At 36.6% G+C, this 12,775-nt stretch overlaps 1 non-coding gene across 1 annotated transcript; it reads right to left on the bottom strand.

Moving 5' to 3' along the window:
• Positions 1-962: 962 nt before the first annotated feature.
• Positions 963-1,093, bottom strand: LOC136165775 (small nucleolar RNA SNORA72). The gene has a single exon (XR_010662754.1). It is a non-coding gene; the product is annotated as a small nucleolar RNA SNORA72 (small nucleolar RNA).
• Between the last annotated feature and the right edge of the window lie 11,682 nt (positions 1,094-12,775).

A 12,775-nucleotide genomic window follows, 5' to 3' on the forward strand; every position in this document is an offset into this window, starting at 1 on the left:
TATTCAGATACACATTTCAAGTGACTCATGGATCCTGGGGAATTTGACAGCTCAGTGGGATAAAAATATAAATAAGATTTTAACCTAGCTTTTTAGGTATGTGTCTTCTTCATACAATGAAAATATATTCTTTAAAATCTACTGAAACCACCCCCATTATTAACAGGCTTGAAATATTTGCAAAGGGGTGACATTATTTTATGTTATAAACTTCCCTAAATAAAATAAAAATATTAATAATAACAAAAGCAAGACATCTGTATATAGAACCTTTAGTTTTTGGGGTTTTTTTGTTTGTTTGTTTGTTTTAATCATTCTATAACAGGATGTGAAAGGGTAAGGGCAACGGTCTGGGTAGCCAGAAGGGGAAATGTGAGAAGAGCAAGAAATGCCTTTCCATGTATATACCAACTTAAAAACTTCATGGGATATTAAAAAGAACTCCAGAGATAAATCTGAAATTCAACCTTAGGTGCTGTACTTTCTAAACTGGTAAATTTGGGCAAAATACAAAATGTTTTTTCAAATTCCAAAAATTAGTTGCATCATGCTAATAACACTCTACTGTTCATGGAGACTTATGACACATCAGAGGCTGTTCTGAGCATTGTAACTATATCAGTTTATTCCTTCTTGCAGGATCCCTTACAAGTATTACTATTATTAACCCTATTTTACAGAAAAAAAGAAACTGAGTCACAATGTTCTTAAAGAAATCACCTAAGATCACAAATCTAGGAATTATCACAGACAAAATGAACTATCAAGACCTCTGGGTTCATTTTGCTCTAGATAAAAAATGATAACTTTGCAATTCATTTAATGAAAACTGGTAATCATCAAATCAGCAATAGTTATTTTCAAAATTATTATACTGGTTGAGATGTCATTTCTCAAGATTGATCAGATAACTTGAGTCACAGATATTTTCCACACAAGATGCATCATATAAATCAGACTTGGTTTATCATCAGCATTTATAAAACTAGATCTAGATGAGAACTAGGTCAATGGACATGTGTATGGTCTTCATATAGCAAACGTTTAGCATGCCCTAATTATTAAAAAATCAGGACAGTGAGAATGTCCACAGGCTGGCTCCTTTAAAACTCTTGTTTTAACCACTTCAGTGGTTGAAAGTGCTACTCCAACAATAATGAGATATCATTGTTCACATATTGGAATGACTAAAATCCAAAATACTAACAAAACCAAGTGCTGACAAAGATGTTGAGCAACAGGAACTCTCACTGATTACTAGGGCAGATGTAAAATGGTACAGCCACTATGGAAGATGGCTGGCTATCTTCTTACAATGTGAAACACAGGCTTACTATAGAATCCAGCAATCATACTCCAAGTGAATGAAAAACGTATCTTCACATAAATCTCTCTAAATGAACACTTGTATTAGCTTTAATCATAATTGCCAAAGATCAGAGCAATTAAAATATCCTTCAGTAAGTGGATGAAGAAACAAATTGCAGTTCCTTCATTGATGAAATTATTCTGTGATAAAAAGTAAACTAGCTATGAAGCCACTAATAAACATGGAGGAATTTATAATGCTTATTGCTGAGTTTCAGTCACTCAGTCACATCTGACTCTTTGTGACCCCATGGACTGCAGCATATCAGGCTTCCCTGTCCTTCACTATCTCATGAAGTTTGCACAAATGTACATGTCCATTGGGTCAATGATGTCATCCAACCATTTTGTTGAGAAGATTATCCATCTATTCCACCATATTGTTGAGTTGAAGTCAATCTGAAAAAGGCTACATATATGATTCCAACTTTGTGATATATTGAAAAATGCAAAACTACAGAGAAAACAGAAAGATCAAAGTTTCCCTGGGGCTTGAGGGAATGGATAGAGAGTTGAATTGGCAGGACATAGAACATTTTTAGCTTGGGAAAATTATTTTGTATGATAGTATGATGATGGATAAATGTCATTATGCATGTGTCAGAATCTATAGAATGTACAACAAAAAAATGCTAACTCTAATGTAAATTACAGACTTTAGTTGATATAAATGTATTCATCAAGATGTACCAAATGCACCACATTAATGGACAGGGAACAACAGACTAATTCCAAATAGGAAAAGTAGTACGTCAAGGCTGTATATTGTCACCCTGCTTGTTTAACTTATATGCAAAGTACATCATGAGAAACACTGGGCTGGAAGAAGCACAAGCTGGAATCAAGATTGCCTGGAGAAATATCAATAAATTCAGATATGCAGATGACACCACCCTTATGGCAGAAAGTGAAGAAGAACTAAAGAGCCTCTTGATGAAAGTGAAAGAGGAGAGTGAAAAAGTTGGCTTAAAGCTCAACATTCAGAAAACTAAGATCATGGCTTCCGGTCCCATAACTTCATGGCAAATAGATGGGGAAACAGTGGAAGCAGTGGCTGACTTTATTTCTCTGGGATCCAAAATCACTGCAGATGGTGATTGCAGCCATGAAATTAAAAGACATTTACTCCTTGGAAGGAAGGTTATGACCAACCTAGACAGCATATTGAAAAGCAGAGACATTACTTTGTCAACAAAGGTCCATCTAGTCAAGGCTATGGCTTTTCCAGTAGTCATGTATGGATGTGAGAGTTGGACTATAAAGAAAACTGAGCACTGAAGAATTGATGCTTTTGAACTGTGGTGTTGGAGAAGACTTCTGAGAGTCCTTTGGACTACAAGGAAATCCAAGCAGTCCATCCTAAAGTAGATCAGTCCTGGGTGTTCATTGGAGGGACTGATGTTAAAGCTGAAACTCCAATACTTTGGCCACCTGATGTGAAGAGCTGACTCATCTGAAAAGACCCTGATGCTGGAAAAGATTGAGGGCAGTAAGGGGAGGGGACGGCAGAGGATGAGATGTTTGGATGGAATCACCAACTCAATGGACATGGGTTTGGGTGAACTCTGGGAGTTTATGATGGACAGGGAGGCCTGGTGTGCTGTGGTTTATGGGGTCACAAAGAGTCAGACATGACTGAGCGACTAAACTGAACTGAACTGAATGCAAATTGTTAATAATAGGAGGAAATTCAGGGATAAGGTAGAGATGAAATCTATGGGAACTCTGCACTTATTGTACAATTTTCCTATAAAGCTAAGACTGCTGAAATATGTTTCATTTTATATTTAATTTATTTATTAATATTTAACTATAGAAAGTCTACATTTCAGTGTTTTGAGGAGTAAATGAAATAATGTCGTGTAAGACTCTGAACCCAATTCCTTGTAAAAACTTCAAGGAAGGAAGTCTACAGAGATCACTATACATTTTAATAATCACCATCAAAGATAATCTCAGACTTTGAAAATGTTTCCAAAACAGTGCCTCACACCTCCTGAAGCTGTGTTTCTTCTACTCCTAAAAAAATAAAAAAATAAAAAAATTAAAAGAATTCTCTCAGAGCATTCTCATCATTAAGAGGTAAAGCACACTTCAAATAATGAAAGCTGAAACTTTTTCCTCTTCTGGCCAAATTTATCTTCACGATGCACTTTTACTTTGCTTCCTTAATAGTCCAACTGTGTTTACCTGAAATCTCTGGATGGTGAATTTTTCTAGAGCTCACCGTTCTTTATGTAAATAAAAGTTTATTTTCCACTTAACATGACCTTAGTCCCAACAATATTGCATTTCTTTAGAGAAAAGCTTTCAAGAGAGTCATCAAATGAATTTCCCTCTTTTCAAATCTGATTGCGTGTAAACTGAATACAAACATCATCAATCAAATCTTTGTAGTGTTATGATGGTCACTGAAAGAGTCCACTTTCAGGACTTTGTGGAACTGGCAAGATGTATTCGAAGAATAATGAAATTAGACTCTTTAGTAAACAAACATGTAACTCAATCCTGTACATAGTATATACTCAACAAAACCATTTAAAAACTAGGACTATAATAATTTCTCACCAAAATTTTAAAACTATATATTTCATGTTTAGATAGGATTAGTTTTTTTTTTTTAAGTAAGGAAGAGAAAGACAAGCTGTTTTCTTTTTTTTTTTTTTTTTTTAATTTTTTTTTTTTTATTAGTTGGAGGCTAATTACTTCACAACATTTCAGTGGGTTTTGTCATACATTGATATGAATCAGCCATAGAGTTACACGTATTCCCCATCCTGATCCCCCCTCCCACCTCCATCTCCACCCGATTCCTCTGGGTCTTCCCAGTGCACCAGGCACAAGCTGTTTTCTAAATGCTGAAGTCTAAAGAGTTTAGTGAAGAAAACTGGAAGTTTTAAAATTGTGCTTGATTTTTATCTCCTCTATGAAAAGCTTGCTGGTTAATAAATCTCTTTTTCTCCTCACCAGATTTGGGATGCTAAGTACAGGAATAATCTAATGTTACAGGAAAAATTAGCTAATCTAGGAGCCTTATAACCAATTATATCATTAGCAGTGAGTTTCAGCTCACACAGTCATGAGTAGAAGGAACTTCAAACATGATTACCGAACACCAAAATGACCTCATCATCATCAGTCTTTCTCATCTGTCAATTCTGATCTTATACTCCAACTTTGTAACTGGAGATGAGCTCTGTTCTTTGCAGGGAGTCCTCTCAGGATGTTCAAACTAAAACAAAAGTTATCATTTGTAAAGTTCAAAATATCCTAAAAGAATAAGCAAATCACATTCGCAGGAGAAGTAAGACAGCACATTTCTTAACGTTCAGAATAAAGAAAAAGTTTCCACAAGGATTCCAATGTGAAAATCATCATTGACGAACAAGACAAAAAAAAAAAAAAAAATAAGAAAAAGAGAAATCATAGGGCTGCTTCTTCTTTATGGCATCAGGCCAAGAAATATTCAATTTAAGCAGTTATACATGGAACCAGAATTATGTGATCCTGATGCAATTTTCTCATAGTCTAACTCAATTCATACTTTACAATTAAGAGTATCTCAAAAGACAATCCCCTTTTATCTTTCTTTATTATTTTTGGGGGCTTTTATTTTGAGGGTGGGGACGTGTGTTGGTGGGGTAGATGGGCAACGTAGGTAGTGGGGGATTTGGGACATTTTAGAAATTAACAGAAAGTCTGGATCCTATGATTTTTAACATGCTGTCTAGGTTTGTCACAGCTTTTCTTCCAAAGAGCAAGCATCCTTTAATTTCATGGCTGCAGTTACCATCAGCAGCCCATGAAAATAAAATCTGTCACTGTTTCCTCTTTTCACCATCTATTTGCAATGAAATAAAAGAGAAGCTCCTCCATAAGCTTAGTGAGAGATTTCCATCCTGCACACGGTTGAAGTAATGTCAAAGTTGTTAGTCTGTATGCATGCTGGGACATGACCATTACTTCTCTTCAGTCTCCTCAGGCTGTGGTCTAAGGATAAATTTTTCTGCCTGGTAGTTTGGAAACTAGTAAAGGAGATTCTAAAAAACCCATCCAGTTAAAATTACCTGAAAAGGTTTTTAAAAATGGGTCCTATTTCTAGAGGGTCTAATATGGATGAGGTTAGCCTGGATGAGGTTGTAGGCATAAGGTTTAGTAGAATTTTTGAGGGACTTAACTATCGTGAGCAGTCACCTCTATTGTCATATTCACTCAAGGGGGCATGGAAAATCCCAAGGCCAGACTCATCAATGCCAACTGTATCAGCTTTGTTAGCAAACAAATTTTTAGTCTAAAATATGGTTTCTGTAGTTGGCAGAAAATTTATAATGCATTTCCAGAGCCAAGATGCTAGAGTTAAAGAAAAAAAATTGTGGTTTGAAAACATATTTGAGAGAATAAAAGATTTCTACATGCTAAGGTTTATCATCCAAGCAAGAACATTTGCTTAATTTTTAGAATCCACATAGGAAAGAGTACAAAAAAGCTGCTATTTACTAATTTGCATATATTAGCAAGCATTTTTCCTTGTATTGAGCATAGTGATCCAATGTTATTCATAAGAATTGCTTTCATTTAAAATTCTTGGGATAATTTAGGGCTTTCCTCAAGGCTCAGTGGTAAAGAATCCACCTGCCAATGCAGGAGACACAGGTTTGATCCGTGGTGGGGAAAAACATCCCACATACTTTAGAAGAACTAAGCCCCGTGCCACAACTACTGAGCCTGTGCTCCAGAGCCTGGGAGTTGCAACTACTGAATTCCATGTGCCCTAGAGCCTGTGCTCCACAACAAGAGAAATCATAGCAATAAGAAGCCCATGCACCACATCTAGGGTGTAGACCCTGCTCTCTGCAACTAGAGAAAAGTCTGCACAGCAACGAAGACCCAGAGCAGCCAAAGACCCAGAGCAGCCAAAAATAAATAAAGAAGTAAAATTATAAAATTATCAGGATATTTTGAATAACCATATTAAAAGTTACTGAATAAAATGTTTTACTCAACATGAAGCTGATTTTCAGCCTCTGAGATTCCTAGTACTTTTTTTTTTTGCTTCTACACATGGATCAGCAAGCTGACCCAGTAACCAGTAACTAACCCAGTTACTATCCCAGTAACCTATGTGACACTTCAGGCCCACCCTCTATTTTGGTATGGCCCACATGTTATGATTTTTACATTTTTCAAATAGTTGAAAACAAGTCAAAGGAAGAATAATATTTCATGACATATGAAAATTATGTGAAATTGAAATCCCCATACTCATAACTAAAGCTTTATCAGGACCCAGTCATGTTTATATACTATCTATGCTACTTTCACACTACATGATACTTATAATAAAGAACATATAGCCTTTAAAGTCTAAATATTTATTATCTAGAATTTTACACACACACACACACACACACAAAGTTTGCAGATTCTATACCTGGGACTTTCCGGGTGGCACTAGTATTAAAAAACCCACTTGCTAATACAGGACACTTAGAAGATTTGGGTTCGATCATTGGGTCAGGGGGATCCCGTAGAAGAGGAAATGGAACCTCATTCCAATATTCTCTGGAGGAGTCTGTGGACAGAGGAGCTTGGCAGGTTACAGTCCATAGGGCCACAAAAAGTTGAACATGACTGAAAGTCTCAGAACATACACACATGATATGTATTAAATATTCTAAAATCATATTGAAGCATTAAAGGTAATGTATCTAACCAAGTGCCCAGAGATTATCATACTAAGTGAATGAAGTCATATAGAGAAACATAAATATCACTTATATTTGGAATCTAGAAAAATTTATACAAATGAACTTATTACCAAAACAGAAAGAAATTCACAAATACAGGAAATAAACTTGGGGTTACCAAAGGAGGAATGAGAAGAGAGGTAAATTAGGAGGTTGAGATTAACATATACACACTGTTATATATAAATTAGATAACCAAAGCAAGACCTATTATATAGCCCAGGGAACTGTACTTAATATTTTACAGTAACCTCTCCCAAGTGGCTCAGTGGTAAAGAATCTTCCTGCAATGCTGAAGATGCAGGTTCAATCCCTGGATAAGGAAAATCCCCTGGAGGAGGGCATGGCAATCCCCTCCAGTATTCTTGCTGGGAGAATCCTATGAACAGAGGAGCCTGGCAGGCTACAGTCCATAGGGCTGTAAAGAATCCATCTGTGGTAGTCCTTTTATCTTTGCCTGAAATTGTTTTCATTGGCCATGTTCCCCAAATCTACTCTATTCAAGAATTATTTCCATATTTTCCCTTATCTTCTTTTCTCATTCCTCTTTTTCTTCTTCTCTCTTCTGGTTTCCTTGGGGGGTAGAGGTGAGTATCTCAGATGTTGAAGGATATGATAATCAAATTATTCAATATATAATCATGCTGAAGTACTTGATGTGTATCCTTTGTATGTGTTCTTGCAAAATCTATATTGCTTTGACTATATTTTTATATTCATATAAGTGATCATGTATGATAATGTTTTCACATGGTAGTTTGTTTTTACTGCTAACATCTAGAAGGCCGTTGCTCTTAATTTCTTTCTTTTTTTTTTTTTTTTTATTATTGTGTTCTTTTTTTAAAAAATTTTTTATTTTTTTTTAAGTTTTCAGTGGGTTTTGTCATACATTGATATGAATCAGCCATAGAGTTACACGAATTCCCCATCCCGGTCTCCCATCCCACCTCCCTCTCCACCCGATTCCTCTGGATCTTCCCAGCCCAACAGGCCCGAGCACTTGACTCATGCCTCCCACCTGGGCTGGTGGTCTGTTTCACCACAGATAATATACATGCTGTTCTTTCAAAATATCCCACCCTCCCCTTCTCCCACAGAGTTCAAAAGTCTGTTCTGTATTTCTGCGTCTCTTCTTCTGTCCTGCATATAGGGCCATCGTTACCATCTTTCTAAATTCCGTATATATGTGTTAGTATACTGTAATGTTCTTTATCTTTCTGGCTCACCTCACTCTGTATAATGGGCTCCAGTTTCATCCATCTCATTAGAACTGATTCAAATGAATTCTTTTTAACGGCTGAGTAATATTCCATGGTGTATATGTACCACAGCTTCCTTATCCATTCATCTGCTGATGGGCATCTAGGTTGCTTCCATGTCCTGGCTATTATAAACAGTGCTGTGATGAACATTGGGGTGCACGTGTCTCTTTCAGATCTGATTTCCTCAGTGTGTATGCCCAGAAGTGGTATTGCTGGGTCATATGGCAGTTCTATTTCCAGTTTTTTAAGAAATCTCCACACTGTTTTCCGTTGTGGCTGTACTAGTTTGCATTCCCACCAACAGTGTAAGAGGGTTCCCTTTTCTCCACACCCTCTCCAGCATTTATTGCTTGTAGACTTTTGGATAGCAGCCATCCTGACTGGTGTGTAATGGTACCTCACTGTGGTTTTGATTTGCATTTCTCTGATAATGAGTGATGTGGAGCATCTTTTCATGTGTTTGTTAGCCATCTGTATGTCTTCTTTGGAGAAATGTGTGTTTAGTTCTTTGGCCCATTTTTTGATTGGGTCATTTATTTTTCTGGATTTGAGCTTCAGGAGTTGCTTGTATATTTTTGAGATTAATCCTTTGTCTGTTTCCTCATTTGCTATTATTTTCTCCCAATCTGAGGGCTGTCTTTTCACCTTACTTATAGTTTCCTTTGTTGTGCAAAAGCTTTTAATTTTCATTAGGTCCCATTTGTTTATTTTTGCTTTTATTTCCAATATTCTGGGAGGTGGGTCATAGAAGATCTTGCTGTGATTTATGTCAGAGAGTGTTTTGCCTATGTTCTCCTCTATTAATTTCTTTACATTTTTCTCATTATTAGGCTTTTTTATATATTCTGGTTTTTTTTTGTTGTTGTTGTTGTTTGTTTGTTTGTTTCTGTGCACTCTTACACTGATGGGCAGTTGAGGACTGCTTCCAGCTCCCAGACACAAGTAGCACTGCAAGGAATATCTTTCTATGTGCTTTTTATGAATTCAATGAATAATTTATTTGACTTACATCCTTAAAACAAAAATTCTATTATCATAGACATACTTATACTAAATTTGTTCAGATACCATCAAATTTGTCTCAACAATAACTACACTGATATACATTCCCGTGAGCAGAGTATAAATATCTCCAGAACTCAAGGATTTACTTTCTTGAGTAAACATGAAGCACCAGTTACATGGTTTTGTGCTGAGGTATAACTATAATGCTTGCTAATCTCTCAATTTCTAAATTTCATGAATTACAATTTGTATTTTAATATTACTACATCTTTATTGTGTGGCACATAATATATTTATTATAGCAATGAATTATCAAAATCAACCTTTTAATATATAAAATGAAATTATATTTCATTACTTACTAAAGAGGTTTAACTTTAATAAACAATGTGGCAGGCAGAATAATGCCCTAAGATAGCTGTATACTAATCCTAGGAATCTACAAATATGTTGTGATGTGCTATGTTATATAAAAAATGAGAATCAAATTTTCAGATGGAATTAAGGTTGGTAGTCAGCTCCTCTTAAATATGGATAGTATTTTAGAATATCTGAGTGGGTCCAAAGTAATCATAATGGTCCTTAAATGTGGAAGATGAAAGCAGAAAATTCAGTTAGATTCAAAGGAGATATAATGATGGCTTCAGTGTCACCACGATACACTGTAGGAAGGATTTCACTGATCATTGCTGCTTTTGAAAATTAATCAAGACTGCCATGAGCCAAGGAATAAAATCAGACTCTAGAAGCCTAGAAGGACAAGAAAACTACACTCCCTGCCATAGGATGGATAGTGGTTTCTTCAAATTTATTGTTGCTGTTTAGTCACTAAGCTGTTATCTGACTCTAGTGATGCTGTAATAGAGTCAGACACAATTTAACCCACCAGGTCTCTCTGTCCATGGGATTTCTGTAACCCACCAGGCTCCTCGGTCCATGGGATTTCCCAGGCAAGAATACTGGAGTGGGTTGCCATTTCCTTCTCCAGGGGATCTGCCTGATTCAGGGGTCAAACCTGAGTCTCCTGAATTGCAAGCAGATTCCTTACACGTGAGCCACCAGGGAAACCATTTTCCTCAGATATTGATGTCTTAATTGCGAAACCTGTGAATATGTTAACTTCCATGATAAAAAGGGACTCTGCAGATGTGATTAGAGTAAGAATTTTGAGTTTAGTTAATCTGTGATTATCTCTTTGGGCCCAATGTAATCACCACTTCAGTTCAGTCTCTCAGTTGTGTCTGACTCGTTGTGACCCCATGGACTGCAGCACTCCAGGATTCCCTGGAGTCCATCACTAATTCCCATTAAGCTTAATCAAATTCATGCCTATCGAGTTGGTGATGGACTCTGTCCATCTCATCCTCTGTCATCCACTTCTCCTTTGCCTTCAATCTTTTCTGGTATCAGGGTCTTTACCAAAGAGTCAGTTCTTTGCATCAAGTGGCTGAAGTATTGGAGCTTCAGCTTCAGCATCAGTCCTTCCAAAGAATATTCAGGACAGATTTTCTTTAGGATTGACTGGATTGGTCTCCTTGCAGTCCAAGGGACTCTCAAGAGTCTTCTCCAACACCACAGTTCAAAAGCATCAATTCTGCACTCAGCTTTCTTTATGGTCCAAATCTCACATCGTTACATGACTACTGGAAAAACTATAACTTTGACTAGATGGACCTTTGTCAGCAAAATAATGTCTCTGCTTTTGAATATGCTGTCTAGGTTTGTCAAAGCTTTCCTTCCAAGCAACAAGCCGTCTTTTAATTTCATGGCTGTAGTCACTATCCGCAGTAATTTTGGAGCCCAAGAAAATAAAGTATGTTACTGTTTCTATTGTTTCCCCATCTATTTGCCCTGAAGTGATGGGGCCGGAAGTCATGATCTTTGTTTTCTAAGTGTTGAGTTTTAAGTCAGCTTTTTTGCTCTCTCTTTCATTTTCATCATGAGTCTCTTCAATTTGTTTTCCCTTTCTGCCATAAGGATGGTGTCATCTGTGTATCTGATGTTATCAATATTTCTCCTGGCAATCTTGATTCCAGCTTGTTTCATCCAGCCCGGCATTTCATATAATGTACTCTGCATATACATTAAATAAGCAGGGTGACAATATACAGCTTTGATGTACTCCTTTCCCAATTTGGAACCAGTCTATTGTTCCATGTACAGTTCTAACTATTGTTTCTTGGCCTGCATACAGATTTCTCAGGAAGCAGGTAGGGTGGTGTGGTATTCCCATTTCTTGAAGAATTTTCCACAGTTTGTTGTGATCCACACAGTCAAAGGCTTTAGCATAACCAATGAAGCAGAAGATGTTTTTCTGGAACTCTCTTGCTTTTTCTATGATCCAATGGATGCTGTCAATTTAATCTCTGATTCCTCTGCCTTCTCTAAATCCTGCTTGAATATCTGGATGTTCTTGGCTCCCATATTGAAGTTTCACTTGGAGAATTTTGAGCATTACTTTGCTAATGTGTCAGATTTGTGCAATTGTGCTGTAGTTTGAACATTTTTTGACATTGCCTTTCTTTGGGATTGGAATGAAAACTGACCTTTTCCAGTCCTGTGGCTGCTGCTGTGTTTTCCAAATTTTCTGGCATGTTTAGTGCAGCACTTTAATAGTATCATCTTTTAGGACTTGAAATAGTCAGCTGGAATCCCATCACCTCCACTAGCTTTGTTCATAGTGATGCTTCCTAAGGCCCACTTGACTTCGAATTCCACAATGTCTGGTTCTAAGTGAGAGGTCGCACCATCGTAATTATCTGGATCATTAAGAGCTTTTTTGTATAGTTCTGTGTATTCTTACCACTTTTTCTTATCTTCTGCTTCTGTTATGTCCATACCATTTCAGAAACACAATGGAATTTACCCTGTTGAATTTTAAAAACTGCTCAGAACTAATGCTTCCCTTTTCCTCCCATTTTCTCCCTTTTGAATAGGAATGTCTAAAATTCATATCCACTGTCAATTACAACATTTTAATTTTTAGAATTGATAATTTATTTTCTAGTTTCATAGGTCCAAAAACACATAGGAATTTTGCCCCAGAATGAGTTTCCTCTATGCTCTTGTGATGAGATGTGGGTCTTTTGAGCTGATGATATTAAAATGAGTTTTCTGATTTTGAAGTCTTGCTACAGTGGAATAAGACTTTGGGGTGTGGCAAGTGTATTTTTTCATGTGTGATAACCATGAATCTTTATGGGACAGATGACAGGCTGCAGTAGTTTGAATAATGGTGACCCAAAGTTTCCTTATTCTCATCCCAGAAGCAGAATATATAACCTTACATAGTGAACACTAAAGATATGCTTAAAAATCTTGAAATTAGGCTTATCCTGGATTAGCTGGGTGAGCCCAATATAAATGAAAGAGTCTTTACAAGAAGGTGACAGG

This window comes from Muntiacus reevesi, chromosome 3 (genome assembly GCF_963930625.1).
Source record: "Muntiacus reevesi chromosome 3, mMunRee1.1, whole genome shotgun sequence".
Taxonomy (NCBI): domain Eukaryota; kingdom Metazoa; phylum Chordata; class Mammalia; order Artiodactyla; family Cervidae; genus Muntiacus; species Muntiacus reevesi.